Source organism: Oncorhynchus kisutch, linkage group LG2, assembly GCF_002021735.2.
Source record: "Oncorhynchus kisutch isolate 150728-3 linkage group LG2, Okis_V2, whole genome shotgun sequence".
NCBI classification, from domain to species: Eukaryota; Metazoa; Chordata; class Actinopteri; order Salmoniformes; family Salmonidae; genus Oncorhynchus; species Oncorhynchus kisutch.
This window is the reverse complement of record NC_034175.2, coordinates 9295175-9307393: the sequence shown is the minus strand read 5'-3', so window position 1 is coordinate 9307393 and position 12219 is coordinate 9295175.

Genomic DNA, 12219 nt, shown 5'->3' with positions numbered 1-12219 from the left:
TCCACCATGTTATCTAGATTCCTCTTCAGATTTATAAGCTCTGATACAAAATATTGTTGCTATTTATACCCACTATCTACACATAGAGGAATTAGTTGGAGACCAGGCTATTCTGCGCTGAACTATGTCCTTAATACCCTCTACAGCGTGTTATCTTTGCAGATGACAAGGGGTTATTATCTTTGGAGCTGGATTATGTACGTATGCACCACCAGGTGAATCAGATAGGATTGGATCTGTCTAGCAACTGAAATGTAATTCTGTGTCTATGACAAAAACTAATTTGATTTGACACAAGGCACCGAGTGACAGTTCACAGTCGGCATCAATTCATTACACTGTACTGTGTATCTGTGGGAATACAGATGTTCTTCAATTAGGGATAACACTCACACGCACACACACAAACACGCACACACGCACGCACACACACACACGCGCACACACACACACACACACACACATGCACACACACACGCACACACACACACACACACACACACACACACACACACACACACACACACACACACACACACACACACACACACACACACACACACACACACACACACACACACACACACACAGAGACACACACACACACAGGAAACAGAGAACAGGAACACATACTCTTTTGTAGCGTGTGTGTTCTGGAGCTTTTCCTCAGAGCCAGACATAGGGAAAGACTCTACACCTGTCAGCTCAACTCTGTCTGAGAGAGAAAGAGAGGAGGAGGGGGAGGAGGAAAGCGAGTGTGAGTGTTAGTGCAAACAAGGCAAGGGTGTTCTTTTTGAAGGTAGGGAGGGGCAGCTCCCCACTCGCGAGCGTTTGACGACAGCTGATAATCAGAATAGGGGACGTGCTCTACAAAAATGAACGAATGGCAGGGAACAAGCACGACTGTGCATTAGATTGCCTAGCTAAATAAAGGTACAACATTTATTTTTAAAAAGATGACGCCTTCTCAGTATGGATGAGAAGTGTTATGATATTTGTTGCTTACTGCATATGTTTTACTAACCAGTAAATTCTAACTAGTATGTAGTACTATTAGTACACAGTATGTAGTTTTAGTAAGTAGTAGGCAAGACAAATTTCAGACACGGCCATAGTTTTTAAAATGTCAATGTAAAAACAGGACATTGAGATATAGTGTACTACAATTATAGTGTAGGTTGAAACATGCCTTTGCAAACATGTTTTTCCCTCAACTCAGTACTGATTCACATTTAACGTCTCTGCTATTCCTAATGGAAAAACATGTATGTACTAGCATTATTAAGTTTGTGTGCAGTGGGTTGATACCGTACTTGGTGACCTACCTTTAAACAGAGTGATCACTGTGACAGTGTCATGTGACAGTGTAGCTTTTCCCTGCTACCCATGAGTCTGTGGTCTCCAGCTCAAAGTAAGGTTTAGAGGGAGGAACTGAGGGCAGAACAGAGGACTGGTATCTATCAAAGTGGTTCTGGGTCACCTTAAGACATATGCAGTACAGACTAGGCTTTGACCAGAATTATTGATTCTGTTTACAGATCACAGAAAAATAAGCTTTTGGTAATTAATGCATTAAAAACATTTGAGATCCTTAGATGTTGAAGAAAGACAGTTATACCAAGCTAATAAGGCAGGTTCTGTTATATTCCTGGAGAATCAGTGGGTCCATATCATTAGTGTGGTGTACAGTAGATGAAGACTGGGATGTGCATACAGAGATGGGTTGGTGATGAAACGAGACAGATGATAATCTGTTATAGCGCCAAACAGTTCTCCTCTCAGATCACCCCCCAGCTGAATACGTGCTTACACAGCAGATCAAAGCACTACCCACTCCTTTTCTCTTCCCCCCTCTCTTTCATTTATTTCGGACCATGCAGGGAATTCAGAGAAAGAACATTTGTGTTGAAGAGAGTGGAAGTTATTTGGATGGGAATTCAGAGGGAAACTGTCACCAGATGTGCTAATCAACAAACAGGCTTCAGCACAACTGTCATTTACTCTGGACACATGATCATCTACTCCACAACAAACTGTCACAGAATAGGGTAAAGGAGTAGAAAGAAATAGGGAAATGGAACGAGGAGAGGAAAGATATATTTCTGTGAGTGTGTGAGAGCCAGCATAGCACACAAGAAACAAAGGTCATTGCTACATTTCAACATATATCAACTGACAGCATGGTTTAGTGAGAGGGATATAGAGAAGAAGAGAGAGGATGATGAGAGAGAGAGAGAGGGAAGACAAAGAAAGAATGAAAGAAAGAAAGAGAAAAATAGAAAGAAAGAAAGAGAAAAATAGAAAGAAAGAAAGAAAGAAAGAATGAAAGAAAGAAAGAAAGACAAACAAGCAGCTATCGTTTGTTTATCATGCGAGTCACCCAGGGGTAGAGCTATATGTTTCATCAAGGGGTAATTCCGTCATCCGCTGCTGAATGCTGACATAAATCCAATGGTTATGGCTGGATAAACAGAACACGAGCTAGTCAGCCAGTCAGTCAGTCAGCCAGCCAGATAGTTTCTCTGCTCTCCTCCAAATCTGGGTAATTCACCTAGTGCCACTGGGTGGAGCTGTTGCTGTGTGCAGTAGAGTAGTCCTATTGGCTCCAGCCCTGCTATTGAGACAGATGAGATCTGGCTGCAGCTTCAAACTGATTTAAAGGAAGCAATTGGATCTGTGTGGACTGTGATGGGTTACCCGGAGCACTGCAGAGGCGAGCACTGAAATAATGAGATTCATTTGTTTGTGTGTTTTTTCCCCTCCCTCACCAGTCTCCACTCCCCGGGATGCTTGGCCGATGACTGGGCCATGTGTCTATTGACAGGCCCCTGCACGCTCAATCTACTCAAGCCCACATGATTCACACGGCTGCATCACTTGTTGTGCTCCAGGAGAGCCTCGCCACCTAACAAATCTCCTAAAATAAGAATAATGATGTTCGCAAACGAGCTGGGCAGGTATGTCATTTATTCTCTCTCGCTCCCTCTCCCTCTCAATCTCATGCTCGCCTCCTCTTCCTATCTCTCACTCACTCCATCATCCCCTATCCCCTTCTTCCCCCAGCCCTAGCCAACCACCTTCCTCCCTCCCTCTCTCTTTCTCTATCACTGCGGTTTAATCTGCAGAGGGAGGTGCAGTATGGTGGAGGGTGTGCTGTAGCTTGTGTTGAGAATGAGAGCCCCGTATCCACCACAGCCACTCAGGTGGACCATGTGACCCCAATGAGCCCCACCTGAGTAACCCCTACTACCTCCCAAAACACACACATACACCCCCCCCCCCACACACACACACACAAATGCATTTTCACATGTGCACAAACATGCACAGTCATGCATAAACACACACACACTCATGTGCACACACACACACACACACACACAAACACACCCATCCACTCTCAACGCATACAAACACGCAGACATGCTGCTGCCATGAAGGCGAGAGACAACGAGCCGCAAAATTCGATTCATTAGACAAATACAGACGGATGGATGGATAAGGCAGATAAGAAGCAGATTAGCGCAGACACACATCGATAAGCACATACACACACACGGATACAGACAGACAGACAGACAGACAAATCAACAAGTCTGAAAACACATTTGCACACACAGACCCTGACACAGACCCCCGATCTTTCTTGATTCAGGTAGCTGTATGTCTCTAACACAGCAGGTGGTCACCATACAGTAACTTCATAGAGAACACAAAGCTCCTCTGATCTGTTTGAATAAAACATCTGATCAACGGGAAACAGATAAACAAGAAGAGAGTTTAGAGAGCCTACGTTTACATCAGTGTCATTGTTGACGGTCTCACACACACACACACACACACACACACACGAACACGAACACACAGACACAGACACAGATGGACTCCTGTGTGAACACACGCATGTGAAGAGTTTATTTCCAAAATGCTATATTATCCACAGATTTTTCATATTTGGGTTTTTTCACCATAAATGATTGACATTTGTGCATTATAAAAAAAAAAATTGTTGCAAAACTCTATTTAACCATTGTTTAGCTGGAATGGAATGTTCGTAACCTGTATATTTGACTTTGATATGTGGTAGTCTCACCTAGTTATCTTTAAGATAGATGCACTCACTATACGTTGCTCTGGATAAGAGAATCTGCTAAATGAGTTAAAAGGCTAACTTTATTGTTTTACATACAGTACATTTAAATGTACTTATTTGATACATTTGGCTGTGTAAAACCTAGCAGTACTACTTATTTCTATGAGAGTGAGGCGGATATACAGCATTTTGCCTCCAAAAACATGATTATTTGTCTCTCTGAAATGAAACCATCAAATTATATTTGAAACAAATACATGTCAGTCATTGAACAACCCCATGCCATGACTAGATAAACACACCCATCTATTTCCTAATTTCTTTAAACAATTAAAGCTCAATTAGAAACATTTTTGAAAATGGATAGATAGCGTTTTGGGAATGATCAAACCAGACATGCATGAGGTTGAAAGCCAGTGAAGTGGTCCCCCCCTTCATCCTCCCTGATTCCTCATCCCTCTCCTTCGTGCTGAACAGGAAGCTAAGCAGGTGTCCAGGACAGAAATAGGCCTCAGTCAGTCCTTCTCCCCCTCATCTCTCAGCCACATTACATAAGAAATAACATCTTACTCAACAACCCATCCCCTGTCACAAAGACACAGAATATTCCCTGTGAGTGAGAACTGGATACTAGAGATAGACAACACAACAGAACACTCACTAGCTTTTTGACCTGGCCTTGAATGCCACATATTGGACAGTATTGAGTAATAACTCATAAAATCCTTCTCATATCCGCAGCACACCACATACCTAGCTAAGGCTCATTTTTTTATCCACAGCCTTGGGCAGCTAGTACCTGTTTGCTCACTGTGCTGAAAAAGAGGTCCTATTTCACTGGCAAATAGAACAAAGATATACCCATTGAACAAAGTCACTCTGCCTTCCATTCTGCTTGTGTAAATGCCCCCGTTTATGACTTGCTGCATTATTCATAAAGAAGTGCCATAACATGAAGGCTCATTGTACAGTACACTCTTTGTGTGCTAAACTCGTTAGCCAACTGCAAAAACCTTACCACCGTACTGTGGTACCGTCGTACTCTAACTGCTGTCTCTAACTCCCAACCAACACTGATAACAAGCTTAAACACCCTCCTTTCCCCCCATCCCCGTCTACTCCCACAGAAATACCTAACTGCAGCTTAACTGCATGAGTAACGTATTCTTAAAAACAGGGAAACATCAAACAAAAACATTTAGAGTATTATTTGCAGGATCCGGATATACAGGCAGGCCTGTGCTTAGAGAGAGAGGGGGGGGGGGGAGATAACGGGAAAGAGAGAGAGAGAGAGAGGGGGGGGGGGAGAGAGAGAGAGATAACGGGAAAGAGAGAGAGAGAGAGAGACAGAGAGAGAGAGCGAGAGAGAGAGAGAGAGAGGGGGGGAGAGAGAGATAACGGGAAAGAGAGAGAGAGAGAGGGGGGAGATAACGGGAGAGAGAGAGAGAGAGAGGGGGGGGGGGGCGAGAGATAACGGGAAAGAGAGAGAGAGAGGGGGGGGGGGAGATAACGGGAGAGAGAGAGAGAGAGAGAGAGAGAGAGAGAGAGAGAGAGAGAGAGAGAGAGAGGAGAAAATGGAAAGAGGGACTTGTTAATTAATAGGATTATATGGTAACGCTAATGGTTTCAAACAAAAGACAGTGGATGTGTCAGGTGTTCTGGTATTCTGACGGGTGGGGGCCGGGGGTATAAGTTTCGGCGGGAGGACGCGGGGGTGGTGGAGAGGTTGTTATTGTCATGGATTACTTGCTGCCACTTGATCTGCCTATTGCCGTAATCCCCTATCTGAACTCGGCAGGAAGGGAAAAACACAGGAATTACGTCGCCCCTGATAGAAATGTCTTGAAAATGTCTCTTTGTTGGCCCGCTGAGAGGACTTATTGACGTTTGTGTGCCTCCCTCTCGGGCTGTTCGCTGCCTGTGGTGATCTGTCTTGAATTATCTGGTGATGATACCCACAACCCACCACTCCGACTAGAGAGCAAGGCTGGCTTTTCTTTTGGTTTTACATGATCTTTCGTTCGCTTTCTCTCTCTCTCTGCATCTCTACCTCTGTCTCTCTCTTAAAGAAGATAGTGTGATAGTGTTTTTGTTGGCTGACTGGTGAAGGCTGTCTGTGTTATCATGGGAGCTGTGGTAGTCTGGGGGAACTCTTAACTCATTGGAAGGCTGTCAAGCTGTGTTACTCATTTCACTCATAGGTTGTACAGTACTGGCTTTGGTTCTAACCCACTATTACAAGTACAATAACACATCTGATTCAACTCATCAACTAATATTACAGCCTGTGATTAGTTGAAGCAAGTTTTTTAGTGTTGTGTGCTGGAATAAACATCTGCACACCTCTGGGCCCAGGACCAGGACTGATGACCACTGCTGTTACAGGATTTAGATTAGTCTGTGGCCTCAGGCTGTCTGTCTGTCTGTCTGTCTGTCTGTCTGTCTGTCTGTCTGTCTGTCTGTCTGTCTGTCTGTCTGTCTGTCTGTCTGTCTGTCTGTCTGTCTGTCTGTCTGTCTGTCTGTCTGTCTGTCTGTCTGATTGTATCAATACATCTATCTGTCATGGAATCAGGTAGAAAACATTCAGGGAAAATATGCAGGGATAGCAGCTGGGAAGTGTGGGAGCATTAGGATCGCATGTTGGACAGACAGAAGAGTTGAAGGTCTCCTCCAGACAAACTACTACACTACAGTCTCCTGATCTGAGCTCTTTGATCTGGGTCTGGTGCCTCATAGGTATCTGTGTGGATAGCCTTGTGTGCACACACACACACGCATGCACGCATGCACGCACACACACACACACACACACACACACACACACACACACACACACACACACACACACACACACACACACACACACACACACACACACAACACTTCTAAACAACAACAACACACTTCACGTCACAGCAGTAGCAGTGATAAATGTGGGACTGAGTCCTGCTGTATCTGCAGGTGTATAAAGATGGAGCTGACTGGAACAGGGGGAAGTGTAGAGAGAGCTGGGGTTCACTCCCCCCTCATTCCTTTCTCTCTCAGTCTCTCCTATTGATGTCAGAAAAATATGCTCCCTTCCCAGGAGAGCGAGAGAGGCAGCGAGAGTCACCAAGGCAACGCCCCCCCACCCCCAGCACCCCGGTATACACACTCCATGGCCCCCAAAAAGAAAGAGCAAAAGAGAGATGAATGGAGAAGGGGAAAATGAATACACCGTAGCAGGAGAAGAAAGGCTCTTTCAGAGTCGCCGTTCTCTCCACATATGGCATAGCTCCCAAAAGCAAGGAGGCCGAGAAAGCCAGCGCAGAGAGTGAGAGAGAGGAGAGAGGACAGTGGAGAGAGGAGAGAGGAGAGAGGAGAGAGGAGAGAGGAGAGAGAATAGAAAAGAGAGGAGAGAGAAGAGAGGAGAGAGGAGAGAGAAGTGAGGAGAGAGGAGAGAGAGAGAACGAGAGAGATAGGAGAGAGAGGAGAGAGAAAGAGGAGAAGGAGAGAGGAGAAAGAGAGTATGCTGTTCATCATAAAGTGACAACAGGCGGCCTGGTGTACTCACACAATTACATCCATTCCTTCCCACGTCTGTGTGGAAACTTTTCATTCACTCCCATTCTATTATGATTTACTTCTCCAGGAGCTACTGACACAGAGCACCACGGGTGGCTGTTACGGACGGAGGCTCACACACTGCTTGTAGTGTGTGTGTGTCTGCTTGCGTGTGTGTTTGTGTGTGTGCGTGGTCCATAGAATCTAAAACATATCTCAATTGTCATATTTCTCTATTGTGTGCGACAAGGTCATATTCTTAGATATGTCCTGTAGTTCATGGTCATAGGAGGAGTGGATGGACTGTGCACCTGTTGGGTTGGGGTTACAGTATTCACCTTGCTGTCTGCCTCTCTGAACTGCAAACATTTAGCATTTTACAAATGAGACCGTCCTCTGTCATGGAGAATGAGTGGTGTCCTGATGATACAGCAACCAGGCAAAATCGTGCATCAGCTTGATTATTATGGATATGTCCAAAGAATTTTCTATTTAAAAAAAGTAACACTAAAGAAAATACAGCTAGTTTGCTGTCATTTCAACTGCAGAGATTGAGGTGATTTTGTTTTCTGCCGATGGCGAGCTAACAAAAGACACGAACATTAGCCAGGCTGAATGGAAAACATTATTCGACTGCATAGCAGTGATGGCAGTGATGGGAAAATATTTCCTTTGGTGGAAGGATGAAATAGTATGAATTGACTTGTCAAAATAATGTTTTTAATGTAAATTTGTCTCTCATCATTTTAATATGTTGGTAAGCAGTTTATTAAAGCAATAAGGAACCTTCCTGGGTTTGTGGTATATGGCAAATATACCACGGCTAAGGGGTGTATCTACTCCGCTTTCGTAGTGCCTAAGAACAGCCCTTATCAGTGGTATACTGGCCATATACAGTACCACACCACTTCAGGCCTTATTGCTTAAATATCCAAGAAGTAACAAAAATGACCACTATGTTATTGTACTCTGTTTATGTACGAATAAAAATAAGAAATTAGTTTAATCGCGATAATTTTGAGCCCAAAATAAGCCTAAACAGCAGACTCAAGTTGCATAGCAACACATAACACATGGACAAGGACCAAGAGGTCCAGCGTGTGGCTGAGCTCCTGAAGATTTTCATACATACATTATTGTCATGCTTTGTCTTGAATAATATGACCAACCACCCTGCACCAAGTTGAAGCCCTTTGAAAAGAGGAGAGAGAGAGTGGTATTGACTACCGACCGCTGTGAGAGAGCTTGGTTTCCACACATACAGAGGAGGATCTTAGCACCAGATACACACTGGAATTCCATCTGTTTATAACACCAGGGGCTTTAGTCCAATTCATTAAACATTTTCTTTAGCATCGTGTACCCGAATTCGGGGACATTTTGCTTGCAACTTGATCTCATGCCCTGTTGATTTACCATTAGGCTACATAGGGTTAGAAAGTGGCAGACACACACTAACCAACGAAGAGGGATAGCTGTGTGGTGTATGTAGTCTGAATCCAGATCTGTCATGTTGTTTTATATTGGTTGGAACATGGTATGTATCGATTGAAGAGGACAGACAAAGTGTTGATAGTGTTGATAGTGTTTCACCATCCACGGGTTAATATGTTGACTGATGTCATAAAACGTGTGTATTATAGGATGTTTAGGGTCTGGGAGGCTTTTTCCTGCTCTGTGTCGCTCTCTGACTCACAGTGTACTAACATGTATAAAATAGCATCTTGGTGTGACAACCTCCCAGTCCTAAAAAAGGACTCATCATCAAAGTTGGCAAGATAATTAATACCAACCAGCAGCAATTTTCACATCTATACTATCATACAGCGGAGAGGGAAGACTTCATTTTCCTCTTTCCTGAAATTACTCACCACAAATGCCGCAATCAACTTGCCAAGTGTGTGTGTGTGTGTGTGTGTGAGTGTGAGAGTGTGATAGCTCTTTCAGCGCCAACAGACATCACTGATGGTGACAATCATCGAGTGGTGTCAAGTGTTGACGCTTGTGTTTTTGTTTCTATAGTATTTAAGTATGTGTTTGGCACAAGCATATATCTGTCTCTTTGTTTGTGTGAATATGTGTGTGTGTGTATGCATAAGTGTGTGAGTGCAAATGTAGGTGTCTGTGTGTTCGTCAGTCTGTGTGTGTGGTTGTTGTTCTTTTATCCATTGACCCAGTTTCAGTGGAGAGCAGAGCAGAGCGTGTGTGTGTGTGTGTGTGTGTGTGTGTGTGTGTGTGTGTGTGTGTGTGTGTGTGTGTGTGTGTGTGTGTGTGTGTGTGTGTGCGTGTGCACGTGCACGTGCGCGTGTGTGTGTGTGTGTGTTCGTGCCAGTCTGCTTATCAGTGTCTGTGAATATGTGTGCATCTGAATGTCTGTCGGCTCACGTGTGCCAGTCTGCTAGTGTTCTGTGTCTCACGACAGCCATGGCACCGTGGAATAGCACCATGTGGCTCGGTGCTGGTTGATCATGAGCAGATGCCATGCTCTTATTTAGGATTGCCTTCTAATTGGCGATTACTTTTTATACACGCCATGTGCGGATCCTGCTACATTATTTTATCCTTCTCTCTCTCTCTCTCTCTCTCTCTCTCTCTCTCTCTCTCTCTCTCTCTCTCTCTCTCTCTCTCTCTCTCTCTCTCTCTCTCTCTCTCCCTCACTCTCTCTCCATTTCAATTTAAGGGGCTTTATTGGCATGGGAAACATACAGTTTGGACATGCCTACTCATTCAAGGGTTAATCTTTAATTTTTATTTTGTAGAATCATTTCTACATTGTAGAATGATAGCGAAGACATCAAAACTATGAAATTACACATGTGGAATCATGTGTAATTGCTGAGCATATGTGGGAAATCCTTCAAGACTGTTGGAAAAGCATTCCAGTTGAAGCTGGTTGAGAGAATGCCAAGATTGCCAAGATTGTGTGAAGCTGTCATCAAGGCAAAGGGTGCCTACTTTGAAGAATCCCAAATTCAAAGTAAATTTTGATTTGTTTAACACTTTTTTGGTTACTTCATGATTCCATATGTGTTAATGGCATATTTTTGATGTCTTCACTATGATAATAATACAAATAAAGAAAAACCCTTGAATGAGTAGGTGTGTCCAAACTTTTGACTGGTACTGTCTGTTTACATTGCCAAAGTGAGTGAAATAATAATAAACAACAGTGAAATAGACAATAAAAATAAACAGTAAACATTACACTCCTTCCAAAAGAATCAAGATATTTCAAATGTCATATTATGTCTATATACAGCGTTGTAATGATGTGCAAATATTTAAAGCACAAAAGTGAAAATAACTAAACAAATGTAGGTTGTATTTGCAGTGGTGTTTGTTCTTCGCTGGTTGCGCTTTTCTTGTGACAACAGGTCACACATCTTGATGCTTTGATTGCACACTGTGTTATTTCACTCAATAGATTTGGGAGTTTATCAAAATTGCATTTGTTTTCGAATTCTTTGTTGATCTGTGTAATCTGAGGGAAATATATGTCTCCAATACGGTCATACATTTTGCAGGAGGTTAGGAAGTGCAGCTCAGTTTCCACCTCATTTTGTGGGCAGTGTGCAGATAGCCTGTCTTCTCTTGAGAGCCAGGTGTGCCTTCGGGGGCCTTTCTCAATAGCAAAGCTATACTCACTGAGTCTGTACATAGTTAAAGGTTTCCTTAATTTGGGGTCAGTCACAGTGTTCAGGTATTCTGCCACTGTGTAATCTCTGTTTCGGGCCAACTAACATTCTAGTTTGCTTGTTTAAAAAAAAATGTATTTCCAATGTGTCAAGTAACTATCTTTTTGTTTTTTCTTGATTTGGTTGGTCTAAATGTGTTGCTGACATCTCTCTCTATCTCCATCACTTTCTCTCTCTCTTGCCTCTTTCATTTTCCCTTTATTCACTTCTGAGGGGGACAATGGCAGTACACGCGAGGCTATTTCACATTCACATAGTCTCTGTAGTCACAGATGGCCTCTGTTTAGGCGTCCTCTGCTAAGCCACTACCATCAGGTCCCCATGGTAACTTCATTTAGGCCTATCACTGTGTCCTCTATGCATATCAAGGCTATACAGTGTAGGCTTACTGCTACTATGTCTGTCTTACAGCCAATGCAATTAAAGCTGACAGATGCACCGTTCACCCTCACAGCGAACAACCTGTCATTTGAAATATGTCTCAGTAAAGAAAACCATCAAATTCACACACTTCTGAGAGCAACAGCACAATGCTTGAACTCTTGGCCCTTTTGACCTGTTTGTGTGGTGTTTGTAGGCCTTCATTCTGTGACTGCATCTCTGTGCTCATAATGCAGACATACCACTCAATTTTTACCACTCAATGTTTGAGGATGTCCACATCCTGGTTCATCTCTAACCATCAACCACAACCCTAACTTTAACCCTAGCTTCATGTCCACAGCCCGTCTCAACCCTGGCCATAACTCTAACCCTAGCTTTAAGTCCACATCCTGGTTCAGCTCTAACCATCAACCACAACCCTAACTCTAACTCTAACCCCAACCCTCCCTGGGCTCTCACCTATCTTAGGGTCCCCCAACAGGCTGTAGTGAGGGAACCCCGGCA